The following is a 13,176-nucleotide window of genomic DNA, read 5'->3' as shown; positions in this document are numbered from 1 at the left end:
GGTGTATGACACCATTTCACATAGCCATTTGGGTTTAAATGGAATGAAACTGGGAAAAGAATGCATTTTGCATTTGTAATTCAGTTAAATAGCTGCAACACATGAATTGGTCTGCTGGTAGTTCCCCATATGTTCCTTTAGTCATTTCAACATTTTCTCCACAACCACTAAAAATGATCACTTTTATATGAGATTTAACCTTTTATTCTTAAATCTAATAGTCAGGATTTTTTACTTTTGGATCTATAATTACTATTACCAGAGTAATTATAAACAACACTCTGAAAGTTATTCATCAAGTGCTCATCATCATCAAATAATATTCATGTTCACCTGGGGACGTATTACTCTTTCATGGCAGTGCCCAAGATCATAAATACCATGCAAATTCTCATTTAAGAAAGAGAAAGGCAACTTGCCTGTTCTGAGATACCTGCTGGACTCTAAACTGATGAAGCAGGACCTTAACCACATCATCAAGCCATTCCTGGAATGAATCCATTTTTTAATTTCAATTACTTGTGGCTTTATTTGAAAACCTCAATTACTGATACTAGAGATGAGATGTCCAAATTATTACCTGCCTGAATATTATATTTTTCAACTGAGTTATATTTATAAATCATATACAGTTTTATAAATGTCAGCCTCACTTTTAAAGTATGATTGCCCTTGGACTTGCCTTCTCAAAACCTATGAAAACAAATCTATTGCACTTACGTCGTCAGCAAGGTATGCTACATAGCTAATATTTGGGTTTCTTGCTTTAGGGACAGATCCAACTGGGAGGACAGCCTGTCAACTTATGGTTTTCCCAAATACCAAGTTCAATACCCAGAAGTTGGATTTGAATCTTGCCTCCCACATCTAGTCAGCGGGCAAACCTACTAACTCGACTTCCACAGTGTTCGATGCATTTATCTCTTGCCCTCCTTTCCTAAAATGCTGATTTCTAACATACTAATTCAGAATTCCGGTTACGAGTTAAGGCTGGAATCCATAGGCATAAGGTCATTTGCTATGTCTGGATACACATGCCCAAAGCTAGGTTCCGTCCTCAAGTCATGACTAAATGATGGATAGTGGACTCATTATCATGGAATCTCCAGGCCCAGGGTGGAGATGATGAGCTGAAAGCTCTTCAAGGTACTTTGGAATGACTGTAAGTCTTAAAGAATGTCTCATGAGAAATCTCATTTCTCCAGGGACCTGCCTGACCTCATCCTCTAAGAGGATCCACATGGGCTGAAACTAATTGCCAGGTGGGATAGGGGTATTTCTATCTTAAATCAAGGGCAGGGGAATCCCTGGGTGGCTCAGTGGTTTAGAGTCTGTCTTTGGCCCAGGGCATGATCCTGGAGTCCTGGGATCGAATCCCACATTGGGCTCCCTGCGTGCAGTCTGCTTCTCTCTCTCTGTCTCTCTCTCTGTGTGCGTGTGTGTGTGTGTGTGTCTCATGAATGAATAAATAAATCTTTTTTTAAAAATCACAGAGCGAGGGGATGATATGCTAGATAGACTGAAGAAGGTATGGGGGATAGACCTGTTTCAGACCTACCCATACTATAGTCACCTTGAAGTCAACCTGTGAATCCAACATGGATGGAGCCCAGAAGTTCCTGAAGCTCTCCCAGATAGGGTGGAAAACAGTGGAATGTCCAGGGACCAGCCATCATGAGATGGAGAGAGATCTTGCTGGGAGTGACCACCCAATCAGTAACCGAATGGAAGGTATGACAGAAATGCAATGGGTCTATAGCACCAGTGAGAGACAAGGAACGGCTACATCAGCCAGGAAGGGCTATAGACTCACTGAACCACAGATCAAATCAACCACAAGTCTCACTCCCAAAAGCCAGCAAAGGGGCAAAGGGACATCACCCCAAAGACCAGAAGAACTAGAGAACTCAAACTGAGTGAGCTGAATACTTCTGGAGTAGACTCCAGTGCCGTTTTGAAGAGGAGATAAGAACAAGGCAGAAATAATAATATAAGTGAGAAGTAACATTTTTTGAGAACTTTCAATGCCAGGTCCCATTCTAAGTATCTATGCTAACTCATTTAATTCTCTGTGACAATCCTTAAGGGATTCTATTATATTTTATCCTCATTTTACTTATGTAGAAACTGTGACACAGAAGGAGGGAATAATTTGCCTAGGGTAACACACCTACTAAATGGCAGTACTGGGATTCCAAACAGGCCAGTTGGCTCTACAGCCCTTACTCATAGCTATTCTATGACTGCATCTCTCTTTAAAAATAAAAATCTTGTCACATGGAAATTTGCAAGATTGTACAGGAAATAAGACATCTATGCAAAAACTAGTAACCAAGAAGTGTAGTAACCCTACCCTTTCCCAGTAGACCCAACCACCATTTTGAAGAAGACTTGAGAAGGAAGAGAGGTATACAGAAACTATGATGATGATGATGATGATGATGATGATGATGATAAATATATTGAACCCTTTCTACATGCCAGGTGTTGTTCTAAGCACTTTAGCAGCATTAACTCATTTACTCCTCATTATAACCCTGTGATGTAGACCAATGCTGTTGAACAGACTTCATGAGAGAACTGTTCTATGATCTCCAGTACGGTAGCCACTAGCCACATGGGACTAGTGAATCCTTGCGATATGGCTAGTACACCTGAAGAAATGAATTGTTACCCTCATTTCATTGTAATTGCCTTAAATTTAAATGTGCATATGTGGCTAGTCACTATTGAATTGAACTGCACAGAGGCAGATTTCTTTTTCCAGGTTACACGTGAGGAAACAGGAACACAGAGTAGTTAGGTAATTTGTCCAAGGTCCCAAAGCTACTCGGTGGCAAAATCATGGTTTAAACACAGACACTCTCACCCAGGAGCACACACTTTTAACTCTAACATTTCCACAAGAGGTCCTGAGCAATTATCCCAGAACACTGAGCATTATCTAAAGGTACTGTTTACATGATCGAATGGAACACTTAGTTCCTTTCTTCCCCAAACAGTTGGGACCAGATCTGTAACTGACAAAATAAAGACACTAATTTTCTCTTTAGAGTTTCTCAACTGCAGTCTGCTCCCCAGTAAACACGATGTGTTTCAAATAGTGTGGCTGGGCCTGTCTGATCTGGCCTGGTTACACTTGCATGTTCCGGATCCAGAGGGCCGCCCGATTATTGTTACCCTGTTCATCCAAACCAAGAAGGACATGGTTACTGCACAGGGCAGCCAAACCATCTCATCAAGGCTGCTGGGATGGCAGCTCCCAGGTGCAAGGACCCTGGGGTGAAGCTAAAGGAATGAGGGTCGGGGGCTGTTGTCAGAAGTAATGTCTCAGTAACTAGAATGTCAGGAAACTATAGAGCTTGAAGCCTAGACAGAGATGCAAATCTGGGGAGTCAAATTGCAAGAATTTTCTTAAATCAGAGGCATATCTTAAAATTGGCAGAATGCTTAGTTAGAACAGATATACCAACCACAAAATTACAGACTGCCCGGCCCCTACTGACATCTTGAATGACCTTGAGCAAAAGCTGACCTCTCCACAGTGTAAGGTCATCTGTGACCCAGTGACAATACCTGTTCCCTCATCCGTGTGACAGACTTGTTTTTAAAGTGTTCCTAGCTACTCACAACAGAAAAACACTTCAATATGCCAACAAGTGTTTTCACTGGGATTAGGCACTCTTAAATGCATTAATTTATGCACAAAAAGAATGTAATTTGCCTGGTTTTTCTCTGAATCAACTCCTCGTGTCTCATTCTGAGTTCAGGACAATGATGCTGTGAGGTCAGTTTCTACCGGGTCCCATGCTGAAAAATGATTTTCCTTGGGAATTAAATCAGGGAGCTTTGTCTGAGAGAACAGTTGGGCTTGAAATAAAGCTGCTTTACTTTTGGAAGAAAAGATCATATTAAATTTTTGAGAAAGGGGAAACAATACGAACACCCTGGAAACCAATGACTTTTAAGTGCAAATTTTATCAAAGCAAAAGCAAGTCAACCCACTAAAGGGCTCCTATAGGACTGGAGATAGTTAAAGATTTATTATGAGCAACAAAAACCTGGGTAAAATTGTGTGCCAAGGGGGAGAATTTTGCAATTTAAAATGTGTGTGTGTGCGGGTGCATGTGACATTTGTGAAATTTCACAAAATGTTTCCGTTTTGCCAGGCAGCGTTCACAAAGCCAAACCTTGGAGCTCGGCACAGCACCTAGGCCAAAAGCAATCAACAGCCCGAGCCCACACAACAGCACATTAGCAAATATGCCAGCTTCCCTCACATCACGCAAAGAAATGAAAATCGCAATGCTGAATTGCACAACTCCTAGAACATGAGAAAAAAACAACAATGAAGAAAGGAAATAATTTAAAGGGCAAGTTATTATTAACAGCACATATTGAGAGATAAGCTTCTGCATCTTCAGTGTAAAACGGAGGCCAACTGAATTGCCAGATTTGCATCAATAGAGTCATCGGCCACCCTGAGGATGTCGAGATTCGCTCTTGTAACCTACCTTCATTGGCTTGCAGGAACGCTGGTGCGAGCCCAGGTCATCATCTGTGTTTATGAACATCCTAGGGCAGGAGTCAGCAATGTTTTCTGTAAACCGTCAGAAAGTAAATACTTTAGACTTTGTGAACCATGCAGTCTGTGTTGCAGCCACTCAACTCTGCTGTCTATGCGTGAAGCCACAGACAACACATACATGAATGAGCATAGCTGTTTCAATAAGACTTTATTTACAAAGCTGGTGGCACACCTTAGTTCACCAACCTCTGGCCTAGGAAATCGGAAAAGGGGTAGAGTGCTATATATGTCAGTAGAACAAGATTAATTGATATTTGGGGGAAGATATGTTTACTTCTAAGTCTATGCAATTCTTTTTTTTTTTTTAAGATTTTATTTATGTATTCATGAGAGACACACAGAGAGGCAGAGACATAAGCAGAGGGAGAAGCAGGCTCCTCGCAGACAGCCAGATGTGGGACTCGAAACTAGGACCCCGGAATCACGCCCTGAGCTGAAAGCAGACGCTCAACCATTGAGCCACCCAGGCCTCCCAAGTCTATGCAATTCTAAGCTAGTCTAGATTTACCTAATTGAGGCCTATCTATCTAATTTGTAATATAAGAACCAGAAATTGGAGTAGACAAAATTATAGATTCTGTAGTAAACTTCTGTACTAAATTCCACTGTCTAGTTTCAATGTTTCCTCTACAAAGGAGACCACCCTGAGCACCCTCAGTTACTCATTCCTCCTCATCCCACAGACATTTATTTATAGATCAGTGTTACCTTCTGCAAATTTCTGTAGCTTAATATGTGCCTAAAACAGAGTAGTCAGCCAACTGAACAAGTCACTGAACTGCCTTCCATTGTTTCCCTTGAAAAATAATCAAAATTGGAATCCTAAATATAGTGGGAAAATACCTTCAAAGTTTAGAGGAAAAAAATTGAAGGTGTCATTTACTAAGCGAATAACTCAACAAAGCCAATAACAGATATTCAAGGACTCAGAATAGGTATCACCCTTAAAAAAAAAAAAAACTTATTCGAGAGTTTGTATCAGAAAAATTAAAAACAGATGCAAAGAAGAGAAAGACAAGTGACTGAAGAAACAATGAGAAGTTAAGGATACCCACCATTTGCTTCAACGTGGATGGAACTGGAGGGTATTATGCTGAGTGAAGTAAGTCAATCGGAGAAGGACAAACAGTGTATGTTCTCATTCATTTGGGGAATATGAATAATAGTGAAGGGGAATATAAGGGAAGGGAGAAGAAATGTGTGGGAAATATCAGAAAGGGAGACAGAACATAAAGACTTCTAACTCTGGGAAATGAACTAGGGGTGGTGGAAGGGGAGGAGGGCGGGGGGTGGGGGTGAATGGGTGACGGGCACGGAGGGGGACACTTGACGGGATGAGCACTGGGTGTTATTCTGTATGTTGGTAAATTGAACACCAATAAAAATTAATTTATTAAAAAAAAGAGAAGTTAAGGATAGCACACAACTTAAAATTAGATCAAAATAATGATTCATAATGGTGCTTTTAAGCTTAATTCAATTATTAAGAAATAAATCCTTATAAAATAGAGGCAAGATATTTTAAAAAGTCAGACACAAGGTTGAAATGAAATTTCCATCAGAGGAGGAAGTAAAGGAGGAAAGACAAAGAAAGGTTAAGTTTTGGTCTTGACTTGTTTAAGTAGGAAGCAAGAGACACTAACTAATGTTAGCAATTGATAATAGGGTACATATTCAAATGTGTTATTAAAACATAAGCTTAGGCCATAGATAAATGGAAGTAGTAGTATGTATATCTTTCAAACGGGTAAACAAAAAATTGTCAGAAAATAAAACTCAATCACTCCAGGATAAGGTAAAAACCAATTTACATAAAAATAGAAAACCAAACAGAGTTGTCAGAGTTAGACCAAATGTTTCCATTTTCCTAGTAAACAGCAACAGATAAATTTCCCAATTCAAAGACAGAGAATTTCAAAATAGGTTTTTCTTTAAGCAAAAATCCAGGTATATCTGTTTCCAAGAGATATGCCTAGAACAAAATATTCCAGAAAGATAAAATATAAAGGAATGGACAAAGATATAGTAGGCAAATGTTAATAATATAAAGCAAGAGTGGTAACATTAGAGTTAATTAAGGCAAAAAGCATTAAATAAGACAAATGCAGTATAAGACACAAAGTGGATACAAACTCATTCCATCAAATATTCAACTATCAAACCACATTTTTTAAAAAAATGTTTGAAATCCAGAAAACAAATTTAATATCATAATGGCAAATTTCCATATTTCTCTCTCAAAAATTGGTAGGAGAAAACAGAAACTAAGAACATTTAATAGCACAATTAACATGCTTGATTTAATAAATATATGGAGAACTTTGTTAAGCAAAAAGAAGCAAAATAAACATCATTTTCAAATACCCATGGAACACTTATAACACTGGTGATATATTTGACCACAAAAAAATTCTCAAAAGATTTTTTTTAATCGTAGAAAGCACGCAAACCATATTCCACAGCTATGATGCAATAAAACTAAAACATTAACAACCAAAATGGCCAAATTAAAATCTATCCACTGGAAATTTAAAAGCTTTTTCTAATTAGTCTTGAATTAAAAAGAAATTCATAATTTATATTGCAAATTACTTATAAAATAACAATACTCAGAACACTAACGTCAAAATTGAGGCACACTTAGAATTTCACAGAAAGCAAGAAAGAATTGAAAATAAGTGAACTAAGCACACATTTTAAAAACTAAGTAAAGAACAGGGGGATCCCTTGGTGGCTCAGCGGTTTAGCGCCTGCCTTTGGCCCAGGGCATGACCCTGGAGACCCGGGATCGAGTCCCACATTGGACTCCCCTGCATGGGACCTGCTTCTCCCTCTGCCTGTGTCTCTGCCTCTCTCTCTTTCTGTGTTTCTCATGAATAAATAAATAAAATCTTAAAAAACAAAAAAAAGAACAAATAAGGCTCCCACTGAAAGGAAGAAAGAAAGAACCAGGACAGAGGTGGGGAAAGGGAAGAAGGGAGGGAGGAAGGATGGAGGAAGGATGAAAAACCAGATATGTATGTAGAGATTGAGATAGAAAATAGAAAAAATCTTTTATTTGTTCAATAAATGCAAAGGATTATTAATTAAAGAGTAAGTATGGCAAATATGATCGGGAAAAAAATGAAAACACAAGTAACTTTGGAAATGGGAAGATGTCTCAGCTATAGGTATAATAAATGTTAAAACCTTAAGAGAATGCTATGTAGTGTTTATGCAAATTTACTAGACCATGTATATGAGATGGATAATTGTCTAAGACAGTGCAAACCTTGAAGACATAATGCTCAGTGAAATAAACCGGTCACAGAAGGACAAACGTTGCATGATTCCACTTCCATGAGGTCTCCTACGGTTGTCAAATTCATAGAGACAGAGAGTAGAATGACTATTAAAGGCTGCAGGGAGGGAGGGATGGGGAATTAGCGTTTAATGGGTACAGAGTTTCAGCTGGGGGAGACAGAAAATCCTGGAGATGGATGGTGGTGAAGGCTGCACAATAATGTGAATGTACCTAATACCCCTGAACTATAATTAAAAATAGTCAAAATGGTCAATTTTGCATGATGTGTATTTTACAAAATAAAAGCAACTTGTCTTACTAGACATCAAAATTTCTTATGTGGCTACAAGAGTCAAACAGTGTGGTATTAGGAGAGGTGAGAAATATCAGCGTACCACAACTGAATGTTCAGAAACAAATACTGGTATTATGGCAATGTGTGTGTTGAAGATCGTATCTCAAGTCTATGCAAACCTGATAGGCTATACAATAAATAGTTCGTGCTCATTGGTTTTCCTTTGAAGAAAATAGAATTAGGTGTTTATTTCACATCATACACATCATTCACATCATACATAAAAATGAAGTCTAGATTAAAGGGATAATATGTATGTAATATACATACATGAACATATATATAAATATAGATATAGATACGCATATATAATACAAGAAGCTATAGTGGACTATTTCATGATATTAGGGATACATTAGCATGTGTATGATGTTAGCATATTAGATGCATTAAAAAAATTACTAACAACTATCCACTGGCCAAATTGTGGGGAGATGGACACTTGTATCCTATCGATGCTGTATCATTACAACTTCTAAAGAAATATAGTAGTACTCTTTAGAATTAAAAATGTATAATCTGGGGAATATGGGTGGCACACTCAGTGAAGTGTCAGACTCATGATTTCACCTCAGGTCATGATCTGGGGGTCCTGGGATCGAACCCTGGGTCAGGCTTCATGCTCAGTGGGGAGTCTGCTTCAGGATTCTCTTTCTCTTTCTTTCTCTGTCCCACCCCCTGCTCATGCTCTCTCTCTCTAATATAAATAAATAAATCTTTCCAAAAAATATATAATCTTAGTCCTAGCCATATCATATGGAATCCAACAGAAATAAGAGTATTATTAATAAATAAATAAGAGTACTAAAACTTGAAACAACATACACACAGATGTTTACTACTGCACTGTTGGTAACAGCAAAACACTAGAAACAACAGAAATGTTGACAGAGGAGAAGAACGGTTGAATAAATGATGGTCCATTTACTCAACAGAATATGATGCAGTCAATTTAAAAACTACCAAGTCTTGTAATGAGAGAATATGCTTATCACGATGAGCACTGAGTAATGTATAAATTGTTGAATCACTACATTATACACCTGAAAGTAATATAATTACTTTCTGGACAAACTGTACGACATTAACTATCCCGTAATTAAAATGAAAACTTAATTCAAAAAACTTTAAAATTTTTACATTACAAGGTCAATCTAGGCTCGAAAAGTACCCACCACATATTTGTTAAATGAAAAAAGTTTCCAGAGTTCCCCCACATTTTGGGGGAAGAGTGGATCCCACCTGTAAATCTTCAGTTTCTACAGAAGCTACAGCTGATGCAATGTTACATCAGCAAAGTGATTGGAAAGGGAGGAGAAAAGAGTACTTTAGACACCTTCCATATTCTATAAATAGCTGCCAATAGCTTGTATCTCCTTGTACTATAAACAAATGTTCTTACAAGTAACAGAAAAGAAGAAGAAAAAGGAGGAGGAGGGGGAGGAAGAAAGGAGAGTAATGGAGGAAACAAAGGGCAAAAAGAAGAACAAGGCTGCTGGGCAATGGGAATGCCCAGCGTATTATAGAAATATCTCTCACAGGTCAGGTTCTGCCTCTTGGAGCTTGATGGCAGAGTGGGAGAAATGCCATGGAGGTCCGGGCTGCTCTCTGGGGTTAGGTGCCAAGTCTCCCACTCCCCAAAATTCTACTCTGGTGCCTTGAAGAAGGATTCTCTTTCCTGCATAATGATAGGCCAGGAACTGGCACTGGAAGATTGCAAGCTTCAAGTTAACCTCCTAGGCCCTCTTGAACTCTTGGCCCTCAATCCTGTGTTCACTCCACGGTCACGTTTCTCCCCAGAATTTCTCAAACTCAGCACTACTGACATTTTAAGGAGAAAATCCTGTGTTGTGAAGAGCTGACCTGTGTGTGCATTGTAGGACATTTAGCGGTAACCCGGCCTCTACCCACTAGATGCCAGTAACGCCCTCTCCTCAAGTTATAATAACCAAACTACATTGCCAAAGGCCCTTCCGAGATTAAAACTGTCCCAGTTGAGAACGACTGAGCCCAATCACCTGGGCCACAGATCTTGACCAGGCAAACTAGTGATCCAAGCAAGCAAGCTCTCTCGCAACTGCGTAATCCAGCAGCTATTGAGAAACCTCCTACGCAAAAACATCACACAACATGCAAAAGTATTCTGGATTATTTTTGCCCCATCATTTCATGGTTTATCTTTAGAAATAAAATCTTTAAAGAGATAAACCGTATTGTATTAAAAGTGAGCGTAGCATCATCCCATGGTCTCTTGGATGCTACCAATCTGCTCCCAGGACGTGAGAGGAGCCTGCTGTTACATGAAAGGAAAATCCCTTCTCAGACTTTGAAACTACTGCAGTTTAAAGAAGAAAATTCTGTGTGGCTGAGAAAGAAAATATATAATGCCTGAAAACCCAAACTTAATATTTATCACATGTATAGGCTTTATAGATTTCTTTCTTGCCCTAGGTCAGATCTTCAGGAATCATAGAAGAATTTAGAAGATAAAGTGCTAGCTGTTGTGGCCTGCAATATATAACAAATAACACAGATAAGAAAGACAGCCACACACATTTTTAAGAGGCCTTCTGAGTACCAGAGTTTTAAAAAGATTTTTTTAAGATTTTTTTTTTTTAATCTTAAAACGGAGGCTGTTTTTACCAGGGTAATGGTATATGTTCCAACTCTAGCACCTCCTCTAAGAATCTAGGACAAGTGTTTATTTATTTCTTAAAGCCACTGCCATGTATTTGTGAAAAACAGAGTCAAGGGCTATGAACTTTACAAGGCTATAGACCAAAGGTGAGGGTGGGGGAAGGGTAACGTGTTTAAATGGATAATAGTGATAAGGTCACTCAGACTTACGGGAAGTCACAAGTTGTTTTTAAGCCCCAAATGGCAGCTGTTTTGGTTTTAAAGGTTTATTGAAAGTGGACATTATTTACACCATGTTCATACAAAAATACAAGCAGTGTTTCCCTAGCACCTGTGGCAGATGTTTAAGGGGAAAAACTGAGCTCACATAGCCTCAAGAATCATAAACATGCCAACCTTCCCCAAAATAATACCTCCCTTTATGGCAAGTCCAGTCTCCCATTTCAGGCCGGATTCCTTATCATGATCTGAACTTTGATGAACTGCCTCTGAACCCACCTTTGGCTATGAAACTGTCAGCTCTTAGAAGCAAAATACGTTCCATCCTAGTCAGTGCTGAATGAACATTCTCCAAGGAAAATTCAAGTGTTGTCTTAGAAAGTAGTGACTCAAAAAGAGGAGTGTGAGCCTCTGAACTGGTTCAAAACCCAAGTTCCTGGCTACTAGGAGGAAAGAAGAAGGAAAAAGAAGAAGAAGAAAAAAAAAAGCTGCAGATGACCTTGTCTGGACAAATAACTTGCTTTAAGGAAAAATTCTTACAGTCTATTCCCAAGGGTCCTCAAGATAACAGTGGACTCTTAAAATCTTAGTGTTTGAAATACATCCATGCCTGTATTTTCATTCCTGGCACAAAATGATGTATCTGTTGCATTTTTTTCTTTGTTCTCTCATTTAAAACATCCTTTTCTTCCCACTTAAATAAATTTGGTCTTTGTTTGATCAGTTGGTTTAGCTGATTTTGCTCTGATAGTAGGGAGCCAGAAGTGTGAGAGGGAGTTCTATGTATTTGTCGTCGACGGTTTAGAAGAAAAAAGAAGGGTACAAGGGAGGCTCAGCCAAGTTGAAGTGATCTACGGCTCGCCACATTTGAAGGCCACTTCTCCAGGGCAATAGAGCTCACAGGGTGAGCATCAAGGGACCCCTCTGTGGTCTCCGGGACCCTTCTGGTATGATACATTGTGGTGTGGCATGCATGCTATAGTATCACACAATAATATGATGCATAGGGGCACCTCGGTGGCTCAGCGGTTGAGTGTCTGCCTTTGGCTCAGGGCGTGATCCTGGGGTCCTGGGATGGAGTCCCACGTGGGGCTCCCTGCAGGGAGCCTGCTTCTCCCTCTGCCTGTGTCTCTGCCTCTCTCTCTCTCTGTGTCTCTCATGAATAAATAAAATCTTTAAAAAAAAATCATGATGCATATATTGACTTCTTTACAGAGTCTTTGGTAGTAACTGAAATAGCCCAGGCCCTGGCACATCTAATAAAGCACCCCCAAAGAGTCCCTGTGCTTCCCGAAGTCCTTTGGCTTACCAGGGAGTCATGCTGGCATCAAAAATGCCATATTAGTTAACAATGGAGGACCCATGGTTAATAACTATTCCTCTTCCAGGCTTTGTTTTTAGATAAGGGCCCCACCCCACCACATACCCCTCCTCTCCCCCCCACCCCCACTGCTAGATTTCCATCCTCAGAATCCTTCCTTCCTTCTCGACAAGTTCCTATCTGGGCGAAGAGAACATTTCCTTAGTTCACATTACAAGGAGCAAATTTTCTTCCACTGGAACCTGGAAGTTCAACTCTGGCCCATTTCTGGTAGGTCTCAGGTCACAACTCAGGAAACACTCAGCTTGAACAAGCAGAGATTAAAGCTGGAAAGGATTTTAGAATCACTTCTCACCAGCTCCATCAGCTTATGCATAAGGAAATCGAAGGGGAAAGGGGCCAATTTCACTAGCTAATTGGTGCTGGAGCCAAGACCAGAATTCACATCTCCTGGCTCCCAGAGCTTTCGATAACGGCATCCTATCTATAGGGTGCTCATTGAGGAAACATGATTTCAGAACTCCTTTCTCCACCTCAGACACATGAAGGCAGATAAAAAAAGGATTTATGCATCACTCCCTCATTATTTTAAAGCTTTAGTACTCTTGATATAGATATCTTTCTACACACAGTTGTGTCTCCTCTGATTTAAGGAGATTTATCCTTCAGTTGAGGCTGTTTCCTTCTTGCAGCCTTGGGGACTATTTTTTCCTTCCGAGTGGTTTGTGGCGGGTCGGGGTGGGGGGGAAGTGGGGTGGAGGGAAGAAGAATAA

The sequence above is a fragment of the Nyctereutes procyonoides genome, unplaced genomic scaffold (genome assembly GCF_905146905.1).
Source record: "Nyctereutes procyonoides isolate TBG_1078 unplaced genomic scaffold, NYPRO_anot_genome, whole genome shotgun sequence".
NCBI lineage: Eukaryota > Metazoa > Chordata > Mammalia > Carnivora > Canidae > Nyctereutes > Nyctereutes procyonoides.
This window is presented reverse-complemented; position numbering follows the sequence as displayed.